The following is a 12,721-nucleotide window of genomic DNA, read 5'->3' as shown; positions in this document are numbered from 1 at the left end:
AAAGCTTTCAGTCTTTCACCATTTGGTATGATGACAGCTGTGGATTTTTCATATATGCCCTTTTTCATGTTGAGGAGTTTTCTTCTATTACTAGTTTTCTAAGTGTTTTTATCAAGAAATGCTTCTGGATTATGTCAAATGCCTTTTCTGCGTCAAATGAGATCATCATGTGTTAGTTTTCCTTCATTCTATTAATGTAGTATATTACATTGATTTATTTATGTTAAACCATCTTTGCATGCCTAGGGTATAAACCTGCTTGATCATGGTTTATCCCTCTTTCAAAGTACTATTAGATTCTGTCTCCTAGGATTTTTTGAAGACTTTTGCATCTATATTCATGAGAGATGTTTGTCTGTAATTTTCTTTTTTTTGTGGTATCTTTATGTGGTTTTGTAATGAGTGTGATGCTGGCCTCATAGAATGAGTTGGAATGTGTTCCCTACTCTTCAAGTTTGAGTTTGAGTTTGGGTGTTAATTCTTAGAAATTTTGTAAATTTTACCAGTGAATCCATCTGGTCTTGGACTTTTCTTTTTTGGGGAGGTTTTTGACTGCTAACTCAATCTTGTTATTGGTGTTTTGACAACTTGTTTCTTCTTGGGTCAGTGAAGGTAGTTTGTGTGTCTCTAAGAAGATGTCCATTGTGTCTAGGTTATCTCATTTTCAGCAAACAGTTTTCATTGTATCATCTTATGATTCTTTTGCCTTTGTTGAGGTTGGATAATAATGTCCCCCCCCTTTTTTTTTTAATTATTTGCCCCCTCTCTCTTTTTTTTCTTGTCAGTCTAGATAAATGTTTGTCAATTTTATTGATCTTTTCAGAGAAACAACTTTTGGTTTTGTTAATTATCTCTATTAATTTTTTACTCTTTAATTCATTCATCTCCACTCCAATCTTTGCTATTTCCTTTAACTTTGGCTTATCTGTTTCTTTGAATTTAAGGTGATACCCTTGTAATTAGCATATAGTTGGGTCATGTTCTTTATTCATTCTGCCATTTTCTGTCTCTTTTGACTGCAGTTTTATTGCATTGATGTTTGAAATAATTACTGATAATGCAGGTCTTTTTTTTTTTCTGGCATTTTCCTATATATCTTAGCAAGTCTAATACCATCTTTGCTCTTTTCTTCTTCTATTAATGCTGTTCTTCATATTTACTTGATTTTTAATTTTATCCTTCTGAGTCATTTTTTCATTTATTTCTGTTTATATCTGTCATTTATTTTCATTGTGGTTTCATGGGCCTAAAATTTAATATCCTAAATCTATAACAATCACAATTGATCTGATACCAGCTCAACTTCAATAGCATACACCTACCCTATATCTATATCCATCTGTCCCCCCCCACTGTTTTGTTTTGTTGTTACAAATTCTATCTTTATACCTTGTATCTCCCAAACCATAGATTTATCATTATTATGTACACATTTGCATTCATGAAACTGTAAAGAGTAAAAAATGAAGTTATATACCAAAAGATATAATACAATTCTATTGGCATTTATAGTTACCCATATAGTTACCCAGAGGTCTTCACTTCTGTCACTTCAATGCCCTGTCTCATGTCCTTTCATTTCAGTCTGAACAATGCCCTTTATCACTGCCTGTAGGGTAAGTCTAGTAGTGATGGGAAACGGACTTGGCCCAGTGGATAGGGCATCCGTCTACCATATGGGAGGTCCACGGTTCAAGCCCCGGGCCTCCTTGACCCGTGTGGAGCTGGCCCATGCGCAGTGCTGATGCGCACAAGGAGTGCCATGCCACGCAGGGGTGTCCCCCTTGTAGGGGAGCCCCATGCGCAAGGAGTGCGCCCGTAAGGAGAGCCGCCCAGCGCGAAAGAAAGTGCAGCCTGCCCAGGAATGGCACCACACACACTTCCCGTGCCGCTGACGACAACAGAAGCGGACAAAGAAACAAGATGCAGCAAATAGACACAGAGAACAGACAACCAAGGGAGGGAGGGGGGGAATTAAATAAATAAATAAATCTTAAAAAAAAAAAAAAGTCTAGTAGTGATGAGCTGCCCCAGCTTCTGTTTATCTGGGAATGTTTTCATCTCTCCCTACTTTTTAAAGGCAGTCTTTCTTGATATAAAATTCTTGATTGGGAATTGTTTCGTTTCAGCACTTAAATTTTTACTCCTACTATCTTCTTGCCACCATGTTTTCTGATGAGAAATTAACACAATTATATTGGGACTCTCTTGTACAAAGCTGTTCTCTTGAAGCTTTCAGAACTCTCTCCTCATCATTTGCATTTAACCGTTTGACAGCTATGTATCTGGGCATATTTCTCTTCAGGTTTATCCTGTTAAGGTTTGATAGGATTCTTGGATGTGCATGTTCACATCTTTTGCTAAGTTTGGGAAGTTTTCTGCCTTTATTTCTTTGAATATTCCTTCTGCTTCTTTTACTCTTTTGTTTCTCAGACCCCCATAATGCATATATTGGTGCACTTGAAGATGTCCCACAGGTTTCATGGGTGTTTTTCACTAAGTCTTTTTAATTTTGTTCCTCGGTGTGACTCATTTCAATTGACTTGTTTTTGTTGTTGTTGTTGTTGTTGTTGTTTTATTTCACTGATTCTTTCTTCTGCCAGCTCCAGTCTTCTGTTGAAACCCTCTAGGGAACTTTTCCTAGTCATTGTGGTCTTCAACTGCAGTAGTTCTGTTTGTTTCCCTTTGAAAACTTCAATCTCTTAATGAGATTCTCATATTATTCATTCATTGTTTCCCTGAAATCCTTTATTTTCTTTCTCTGTATTTTCCTTCATCTCCTTGAGCATATTGAGAATCATTTTCTTAAAGGTTTTGTCTAGTATATTCACAATTCGGTCTTTGCTGATGTTTCCTGTGTTTTATTCTCTTCTTTTGGTTGGCTCATCATTTCCTGTTTGTCTGTCATCTTTTGTTGCACCCTGTTCATTTTACTAATTTAAAGTGTTAATTCTGAGATAGTCCTGAACTCTGTTTCTTGAGTTTGTATCCAGCTAATGTTATAACAGATTTCTTTGAGTACCAGGAGCTAACAAACCAAACTAACTAATGCAAAAAAAATGTCTTTCATAATCTTTGTGGACTAAGTTTGCTTGGACAGTGCTCTCCTTCAGAGTTCAACTTTCCTGTTAAGAAGATCAACGCAAGCTGAATGCAAAGTTCAAGGTCTTCCTTCTCTTTTCTGGGTCTGTGTTTTGTCCTGGGCTTTTGCTTGCTAGTGACCTTAATAGGTCCTCTGAATTTAGTTTGCAAAAAGCTGCTGAAGGCGATATTCCAGAAACGGGTTGACTTTTACAATGGGGGTTACTGACTTGCACGCTTACAATTCTGAGGCTGAGAAAATTGTCCAAATCAAAGCTTCATCAGGAGATGCTCTCTTCCCTAAGACCAGCTTCCAGTGAACCTGGACTCCTCTGTCACATGGGAAGGTACATGGCGGCATCGCTGCTCTCTGCCTTCTCCTCCCGGCTCCACTCCTTTCGGCTTCTGGCTTCTACATCTGTGGCTTTTTCTCTCAACTTCCATAGACTTCTCTCCTAGCTCCTTGTCCCTCTCTCTATTCATCCTGTTTCTAAAAGACTCCAGTAAGAGAAATTGAGAACCACCCTTAGTCACATCTCACTGAAGTAATCTAATTGAAAGGCCCTTAATTGAATTGATAAAGTCAAAAGATCCCATCTACAATAGGTTCACATCCACAGGAATGGGACAGCTCTAAGTACATAATTTTCTGGGGCCCATCCAGCATTAAACCATCATAACCTGTTTACAAGAATTAGAATGCACTTTCTATTCTCTATGCAATAGACTGTCTCCCTCTGTAAGTTACTTTTAAAGCAGGTAAATTTTTGTTCCAGACTCTTTGGCTTATTTGTTTGAAATGTTGCTTTAGCTTTCCCAACCTGCTGATCAAGCACAAGAAGAGTTTATAGACCAATGTTTTCCAGCTAGAACAAGGCCAGGGACCCACAATCAGAGTACAGGATGACTCTACCCAGTGCTGGGGAAGAGTGGGGGAGGGCTAGAAAGCGTGCCAGGAGCTCCTGTGGCTTTTGAAACTGAGTTTCCTTGATTTGGTACATGCCCAATTAATGCAGCCTTTTAACTATTTTCCATATTTCCATATTTTCCATATTTTAGGAAGGGTGATCCCTTCCAAAATGGCTACATGGTAAGACATATGGCGGCATCTGCTAGTCTCTCCCTTCTCTTCTGGATTTCCTTGCTTTCAGTTTCTGGCTTCTGTGGCTTTCTCTTTGTCTAAATTTCATTCTCTTATAAATAACTCCAGTAAGAGAATTAAGATCCACCCTGGAACACCCCTTAACTGATGTAAACTCATGAAAACCTACTCATGAAATGTTTACACTCACAGAAAAGGATTAACATTTTTTTAAAGATTTATTTATTTATTTCCCCTCTCCCAACATCCCATTGTCTGTTCTCTGTGTCCATTTGCTATGTGTTCTTCTGTGTCTGCTTGTATTCTCATCAGGCAGCACTGGGGATCTGTGTCTCTTTTTTGTTGCATCATTTGCTGCATCATCTGTGTGTGTGTGTGTGGCACCACTCCTGGGTGGGCTGCGGCTTCATGTGGTGCAGCTCTCCTTGCGCAGGGGCCACTCCTTGCATGGGGCACACTCTTACGCAGGGGCATCCCTGCATGGGCTGGCCCTCCTCATACACAGCAGCACTGAGCATGGGCCAGCTCACCACACGAGCCAGGAGGCCCTGGGTATTGAACCCATGGACCTCCTAAAAGGTATGTAGATGCTCTATCTATTGAGCCACATCTGCTTCCCTAGAAATGGATTCGCTTTAAGAACATGATTTTCCGGAGTAAAAAAGTTTAGCTTACATCATGCTGTACTGAATTAGATGTCAAGTATTAACCAGGTGTCCCTTGTCAGTACTGCTCATGCCAAAATTAAGCTTTTGGTGGGAACATTTCCCTAGGAAAGAGTCCTCCCTTTTCTCTTCCTGGCTTCGGGTGATTCCTGGCAATCTCGGGCTCTCCCTGGCTTGTAGAAACATCATTCCACTTTCTGCCTCTATTATCCCTTGATGTTCTCTTTCTGTGTCTGTGTGTCTGTATCTAAATTTCCCTCTTCTTCTTAGGATAACAGACATAGTAGATTTAGATCCTGCCCTAATCAAGTAGGACCTCATCTTAATTTGATTATATCTGCAAAGATCCAATTTCCAAATAAGGTCACTTTCACAGGTTATGGATGGACATAGATTTTGTAGGGACCCTTTTCAATCCACCACACCTTTTGTCTGAAGGTGAAATTCTTCAACCACGTGAACAGCCTTGATTTAGAACTGGCATGACATGATCCCTGTGCTTTGGGAAAGAGAGAGAAGCCATATCTTGGTCATTTTATTTTCAATCACTTTTGAGGTTGCAATTATTTTTTAACCTACTATCCAAGAGGATACATTTGTAATTTTTATAGAAAAAATTAAAAAGGAAAAATGATTGCTAAGAATAAAAGTTTTGAAGATGGTATGTGTTCTCCTTCATTAATATGTCTGTCCATGAACACAAGCACACAGATCTAAGTAAAACTGGTTTCAGGACACTGAGTAATAGTAGAAGCGCTGATCTCATCTGCCTTCCATGAATAGCAACAACCATAGCGCCATGGGGCCAGGAATCCCCAGAGGGCTGCTAATGCTTTCTATATAAAGAACCAAGTATTCTAGAGATTGTGTACCTCATCCAAAGTATCACAACTTGCACATGCCCAGAATCAGAGTTCTAACTGTCCAAACCATGAAAAAAGCAGAGGACACTTATACTTGGGAGCAAGTGGGAGATGATCGTAAGAAGATGCGTTTAGTTGGGACTTTGAAGAAAGTTGATTTAAAGAGGTAGAGGTGACAGGTCAGGAAGCCTTGTGAGCTGAGGCAAGAAATGAGGCCCATTTCAAATGAGAAAAGGAGTCCAGAGTTACAGCATCAAATAGTTTGGTGGGGAGAGGGGAGGTGAATTATGCAAGAGAAAATAATGAAAGTAACTAGAAGCACAACTATAGCGGGAACCACGTATCCAAGTAGCGTCTTTGGATGTTACAATTCGTTCCGTGTAGAGAGCTTGACTAGACCTTACCTGGCTCTCAGCAAGGATTATTCTCATGGGGAGGTGGAATCTAGTTCAAAAATGTCAGGAACAGAAGCACAAGTTAGCAGAAGCTCCCAAGGATTACGGAAGTGGTAAGGAATTAGGGCAAGATGATAGGGTCCAGACAGAGGTGAGAAAGAAGACAAAGCACAAATAAAAATCATCAGGAAAAAAAAGTACAAACTACTCTCACCAGCATCAGGAACTCAGTGTAGTAAGCAGCTCCCAGGGATATGAGAAGACAGTGCAGCAATAACGAGTGGGGCCTCTGTAGTCAAAGGAAGAATGAAGACTGACTCTTACACCTTGTAGCTTGGCGATTTACTTCTTTGTGCTTTGATTTGCTTATCTGTAAAATGGGGGAAATGATAGTATGTACCTCTTGGGGCTAATACAGTAATTCAAATAAAATATTTAATATGTTTAGAACAGTACCTAGCACACAGTAGTACTCTTTACGTGCTTGTTAGAAAAATAAACTTGTTCAACGTATACACTCAAAACTCTTTGGAAAGAATGAATCTTATTGCTGTCCCTCAGCCCCAACTAGTTGTTTTTCAAAGTTTGTTGATTCTGTGACCCTAATTTTCTATATAGTCCATATATTATGAGAGACCTGATAAAAACAACTTCAATCTCTTTTTATTCCTGTTAGCTCATTACTTTTACATATTATGGGAAAAAAGCAAAAATTTAGTGGCAAGAGAGAAAGAAACTATTTCTTGAGCATGTACTATGTCCAGACATTTAGACATTAACTTACTTTTCCTTATAAAAATAGGACAATAATATTATTCACATAAAATTGAGTGAATTGAGGTCTTAAAAAGTTAATTACTTGTCCAAGGTCGTCACATTAGTAAGTGTTGGAACTTTGTAATGAAGTTTTTTTTTTTTTTTTGCCAACTAAAGCAGATTTATTGTTATTGTAGTTATTATCTTTTTTTTTTTTAATGAAGTTTTGAACCCATATTTTAATGGCTTTAAAGGCCCTGGGTTGGTTGGCTTGATTTTATTTAAATTTTCACTACTCCATGCTGTCTATAGAACCAGCTAGAGCTAAATCTGGCATCATGGTCTTTCAGAGTTCCTTTGGTTTGCTATCCATTAAGCTGCTTATCCTAAAAGAGAAATATATAATGTCGATATATTTTACCATAGTTTTGCATCTTCCTGGAGAGCCATTTGTCAATTTAAGCAGCCAGATTTAAACAGAAAAGCAGGAAGAAGTTATCAAAACTTAAAAAAAGAGATTTTAATTTAAAATCCATCAACAGAGAGGCATGTAGTTTGAAGAGGACAAAATGACAATTATCCTTTCTACAATGGAAAAATACATGATCTTAAACCATACTCTGTAAATTAAGTAACAAAATTTTATTTTCCTAGTTTATTCTTTGAAGAGTTCCTTTTAAAAATCCATTGCATGGTAAGGGTGTGTTCAGATTGCCAATGTCTACTCCAACACAACAGCCCTGAAGAATTCTGTAGTTTTGTCAGATAGGAACGTTTCCTCTGAGCCTGAATGGTAGAGAGATAATGGTACTCGGCCAAGAACCCACCATGTCCTCATGTCAGCTGGCCATTTCTTTGCCTTTTCTTAAATTTAAACCTTATATTTGGAAAGATTATGGCATTTTATCTACAAGGAATTAGACATTCTGGTCTTCTTCCTGGTATTTAATTAGTTGGATATTGGTCAATGTTCTTATACAGATTGAAAAGTAACATCAGCCACCCCTGGAAAAAATATTCTTGTGCATAGGTATGTTTATGGGCAAAATCATGCCTGGGGAACTAAATGCTACTTTCTGAATCATGAACCTTAAACATTTGCAAGACATTTTACCATTTACAGAAATTGCTGAAAAATACCTGGAGACCTGAAGGTTAGCCTGTCCCTGCGTTAAAACTAATTACAGGATATGATTCTCTTCTAAATATAAAAGTGAGAGGAAAGGAAAATTCTCCTACAACTACACAGCGAGAACACAGGCTGCTGCCTTTCCCTCAAGAGAGCTATTTTGAAAAGAAAAATCTTGCTATTACATTTTCTTTTTATATTGTCAATTTTTATTTGTTAGTAGATTGTAAAGATATATTATGGTCTGAATTCAGGGCTGTTTTTCATATGCTGTATGTTTTCCCTTACTAATTAGGGTGCTAACAAAAGAAGTAAAGACTTTTCTTTTTCTTCGAGACAAGCCAACTGTGATAGGTAAGTGTGATTTTCTTTAATTCTCTTACCTCTATTACTGGGCTTTATTAGTAAATGTCAGAGGACACTGACAGATAAATGCAAAAGCAAATGAGCATCGTACAGAAAACGGTACCTGGAATTAACTGGGACAAAACATTCCCAAAGAAGGTAACCACCGTACTGAGCTTACTGCATCGTTGAGAGTAACACGTTCATTCTCTTAAAGGGCTTAGCTCAGTTTGGGAATCATGGAAGTGTTCACTAAATATCAGCCATCACTGCTGGCCCCAGTCCTCCCATACCCGCCACCATGCTCTCTTCACCACCACCAGCAGGATCTGTGTCTTGGAGGATGATTTCTCAGGATGGCATAGCACACCAAGATATGGCGGCAATAAGTCTGAAGGATGTTGGTCACATCACCACCTGTGACCTTCTCCGTGTTCTCACTCCTGTTTTTTACATTTACAAACACAGAAAGTACAGCCCAACATTTTCATTTTTTTCCTTGAAGTATTACCAGGTCTCCAGGGAACAAAGCAATTTAGGTCCACTGCTCAGCACAGCAAAGGCTGGGACACACACTGCACACAGAGGCTTCCACAGTCAGGAGGAGACTTTTTACAAAAGAATCCTTGTCTCTTCTTCCCCAAGAATGCCCTGCAAAACAGAGGGCTCATGCAGGTCCTATTTCCTGGAGTCTTTCATTAGGTTTTGGGCCAGGCATGACAAGCGTCTAATACATATGTCACAGAAAATGCCATTTCATTTATATTGGGGAGATTTCTGGTTTCCTCTAGCTGACCTGCACACAAGAAAGGTGTGATTCTACTCCAATGATTTAGTTTTGAAAATTGAAAGAGCAGAGAATTTGAACTTATTCTGCCCCTTTTAGATTGCCAGATTCCCAGTTAATTTTTAAACTATAGAACGAATATTAAAAACCAAACTGGCTGCATTTGAAAAGCTTTAGTCAATATTTACACTCAGACAAACAAGCAGTTTGTATGACAAACAAGCAGTTTGTTAGGTACAAATGTTGACCCAAACTCTTAGCTGTTTTTTCTCTCACTTTCTGTCTCCCAAACTTCCAGGTAACTTGTTTTCTTCCATCTATACAATAACAAAATTAAATTTTTTGTAGGCTCACTAAAAATCTAAAATACTGAAATGCGAAGCTGCAGGTAAACTAAAATTGGCATTAATTAATAGGGCATGAGCAAACAAAAATGTTATTTTATAAAATATACATATGTGTATTATAAAATGAAATATGTGTATTAAGTAAAAACAACTAAGTTCTTCTGATTATTTCTTTTAAAAAATCATCAGTGAATGGATGTGACTCAAGCATTTGAGTGCCCGCCTCCCACATGGGAGGTCCTGAGTTCAGTTCCTGGTGCCTCCTAAAGAAGACAAACAAACAACAGGCAGATGAGAAAAAACAATTAGCAGACAATGAGAAAAAACAATGAGCAAAAAAATAACAAAAACAAAGAGCAAGACAATGAGCACAAACAACAAGCAAACAGATGAAGGAACCATCTTGGGGGTAGGGGAAATCAATCATCATTCTTGACATTTAGTATAGTAATAGCAACACATCAGTACACCTGCCACGTAGTCTTAATTATAGAAAAGATATTAGTGGAAATCATCAAAATTTTGCTTTGACAGCTAAGATCTTCAAATTAATTGTGGTGTCAATAAACATATATACATACCTCAAAAAAATCTCATAATTGTTTCCAGTCTTGTCTTATGGAAGTAAAACAGAATAAAAATTACATCAGGGTAAGTAAATTATTTTTACTCACTTGTTCATCTATTTTTCCCTTAAAGCATTTGCATGACCTCCAGGTGTTAAGCGCTGTGCTGAAGATACTGGGGAAGGAGCAACAGGATATACATCCCTATCTTTAAGAAGCTTAAATTCTGGTAAGAGAAACAATAATATGTGCCATTAATTAAATCTGAGATAGTCAATACTATAAAATTGATTAGAAATTTGTGTATAGTGCTACAAGGAAAGATTGATTAACTCTATAATGGTTTTAGAGAAGAATTTATGGAAGGTGTTTGAAAGTTGAATACAATCTCATCAAGGTTATGTGGGAATGTGAATGCGGCAGACATCCATGAGGAACTGAGTGTTAGAGATTTAAAAATTCCAGGCATGGTTGGGCCGCTGTGGGCACACCTTGTTGTACTCATTGGTTGTGTAGAAATGAAGGTGGTGCCCATGAGGTTGGAAAGGTAAGCAGAAAACTTGATGACAAGAAACCTACAGGCTTTGCTCCGTTGAGTCTCATTTCAGGTGTGTCACTCTTATAGCCTGATGGAAGATGGATCGGGGAGGCGGTGGGTGGTTGAAACCAAAATTGCATGACTGTGGTCCAGAAGAGATGGAGACCATCTAAATGAAGTAATGACAAGAACAACAAGCAGAGAGCAAGGATTCAGGAACTCTAGGAGAAAGACCATCTGAAAATCATTGAGTGTTTGGACATGACATGTAGAAGAAAAAGATTAGGTTTCTGATTTGAATGATTGAGTAGATGGTGACTCTCCAGTCACCCTCCAAGATTATGGGTGGACCAGAAAGGTCCTGATAGTAAGAGCAAGGTTAACTCAACGTTATGTCTTGTTATCCTATATCCTAAATACTGGTCTAGGACCTGAAAGAAAAAGGAAGTCAGGAGATAAAGTGCTAGAGGTTTGCTGTGTACACATGAGGCTACTTTTCTCTGGCTAAATAAAGAGGGTACTTCTTCTACCAGCCAGAAGTTTCAGGAGAATCTCAGTATTCATGACTCAGAATCATGCACCCGATTATCCCTATCCTGGAAGTCAAGATTCCACCTTTCCATATCAGGTCTTTAACTTTGACTTCGGAAAATTGTTGGCGTTATTTAGCCAGTCCTCACGGCAGTCCTGCCACCACACTTACAATTAGATCCTGGGTGTGAAGTTTAACATGGTCTGTTCAGCACCTGCATGATATAAAAACTGCTTATATTTTTTAATGTAATATTTTTTGTCATCTATGTATCTTTTTTAAAAAGGCAATTAAATTTTAAAAATTTAAACAAGAAAAGCAAAAAACAAAAAAACCCTTAGATTTCATGGTGTACTTTGAGTTTGCAATTGGGTCCCTTAAGCCTATTACTTTCTTTTATCAAGGAAAGTTAATAGAAGCCAGCTAACCCCACAATCCTAATTGTTTTCATTGCTCCCTTTAACTGTTCAAGTGTCACAGCTACCTCATATGCTAAATACGTCATCTAACACCAATTTTCCATGATTAACCACAGATAAAAGGCCTAGTAATTGAAGTGCCACTGAATGCTAGTGATTCTCATTACCTAATTAATACCAGTATTTGGATTGTCTGCAACTTGAAGTCAAATAAACTCCATCTATGGAGAGTCTCTCTGGAGGAAGAAAGGGTAGAATCTTCATCTCTGTAGTTAAAGGTTTGCCTCCTTGAACAACAAATAACTTTCCTTGAATTTTGCAACTGTAGATCCAGGCAGAGCCCTCTCATGTTCCATTCTTTGGCATCAACAGGAAGGCTAGGGCAACTCAGGCTGGGGTGCAATACTGTTGGGCTGTACCTGACTGAATTTGGCTGGAGTTCACACAAACTGGTCACTTCACTGGTGGCTGGAGTAGGAGACAGAGGAGGCTAAGATGATACTCAATGATGCATACAAAGTGTCTGAGGTACTGCCCTTGGTTTAAATTTCTTTTCTTTTTAAATTTTTCTTGCTTTTATTTTTCTAGTGAAGCCTTTCACTATTGTTTTTAATAGTAACAGCATTTGGTGTTTCTTCCAAATATTTAAAGAAACAACTAAATTGTGTGTAATGTTTATTAGGTTTACCTAGGGTTTTATTTATTTTTTCATACAATATACTTTATTTTTAAAGAAGTTTTAGATTACAAAATGTTACATTGAAAGTATAAGGGGAAGTGGATGTAGCTCAAGCAATTGAGCTCCCGCTTATCACCTGGGAGGTCCTTGGTTTGGTTCCCAGTGCCTCCTAAAGAGAATGAGCTGGTATGATAGGCAGTCACAGCAAGCTGACACACCAAGAGACACAAGGGGAAAAACACAATGAGAGACACAACAAAGCAGGAAACAGAGGTTGCTCCAGCGATTAGGTGCCTCTCTCCCATATTGGAGGACCCAGGTTTGGTTCCTGGTACCTCCGAAAGAAGTCAGACATAGCAAGTACAAACAATGAGGAAGTGGGGAGAAATAAATTTTTTTTTAATTAAAAAATGTATAAGGCATTCCCATATACCCTAGTCCCTCCCCCTCTCACATTTTCCCCAATCAATAACATCTTTCATTACTGTGGTACATTTGTTACAATTGATGAACCAAT

The sequence above is a fragment of the Dasypus novemcinctus genome, chromosome 25 (assembly GCF_030445035.2).
Source record: "Dasypus novemcinctus isolate mDasNov1 chromosome 25, mDasNov1.1.hap2, whole genome shotgun sequence".
Classification (NCBI taxonomy): Eukaryota; Metazoa; Chordata; class Mammalia; order Cingulata; family Dasypodidae; genus Dasypus; species Dasypus novemcinctus.
Note: the sequence above shows the minus strand (reverse complement) of the source record.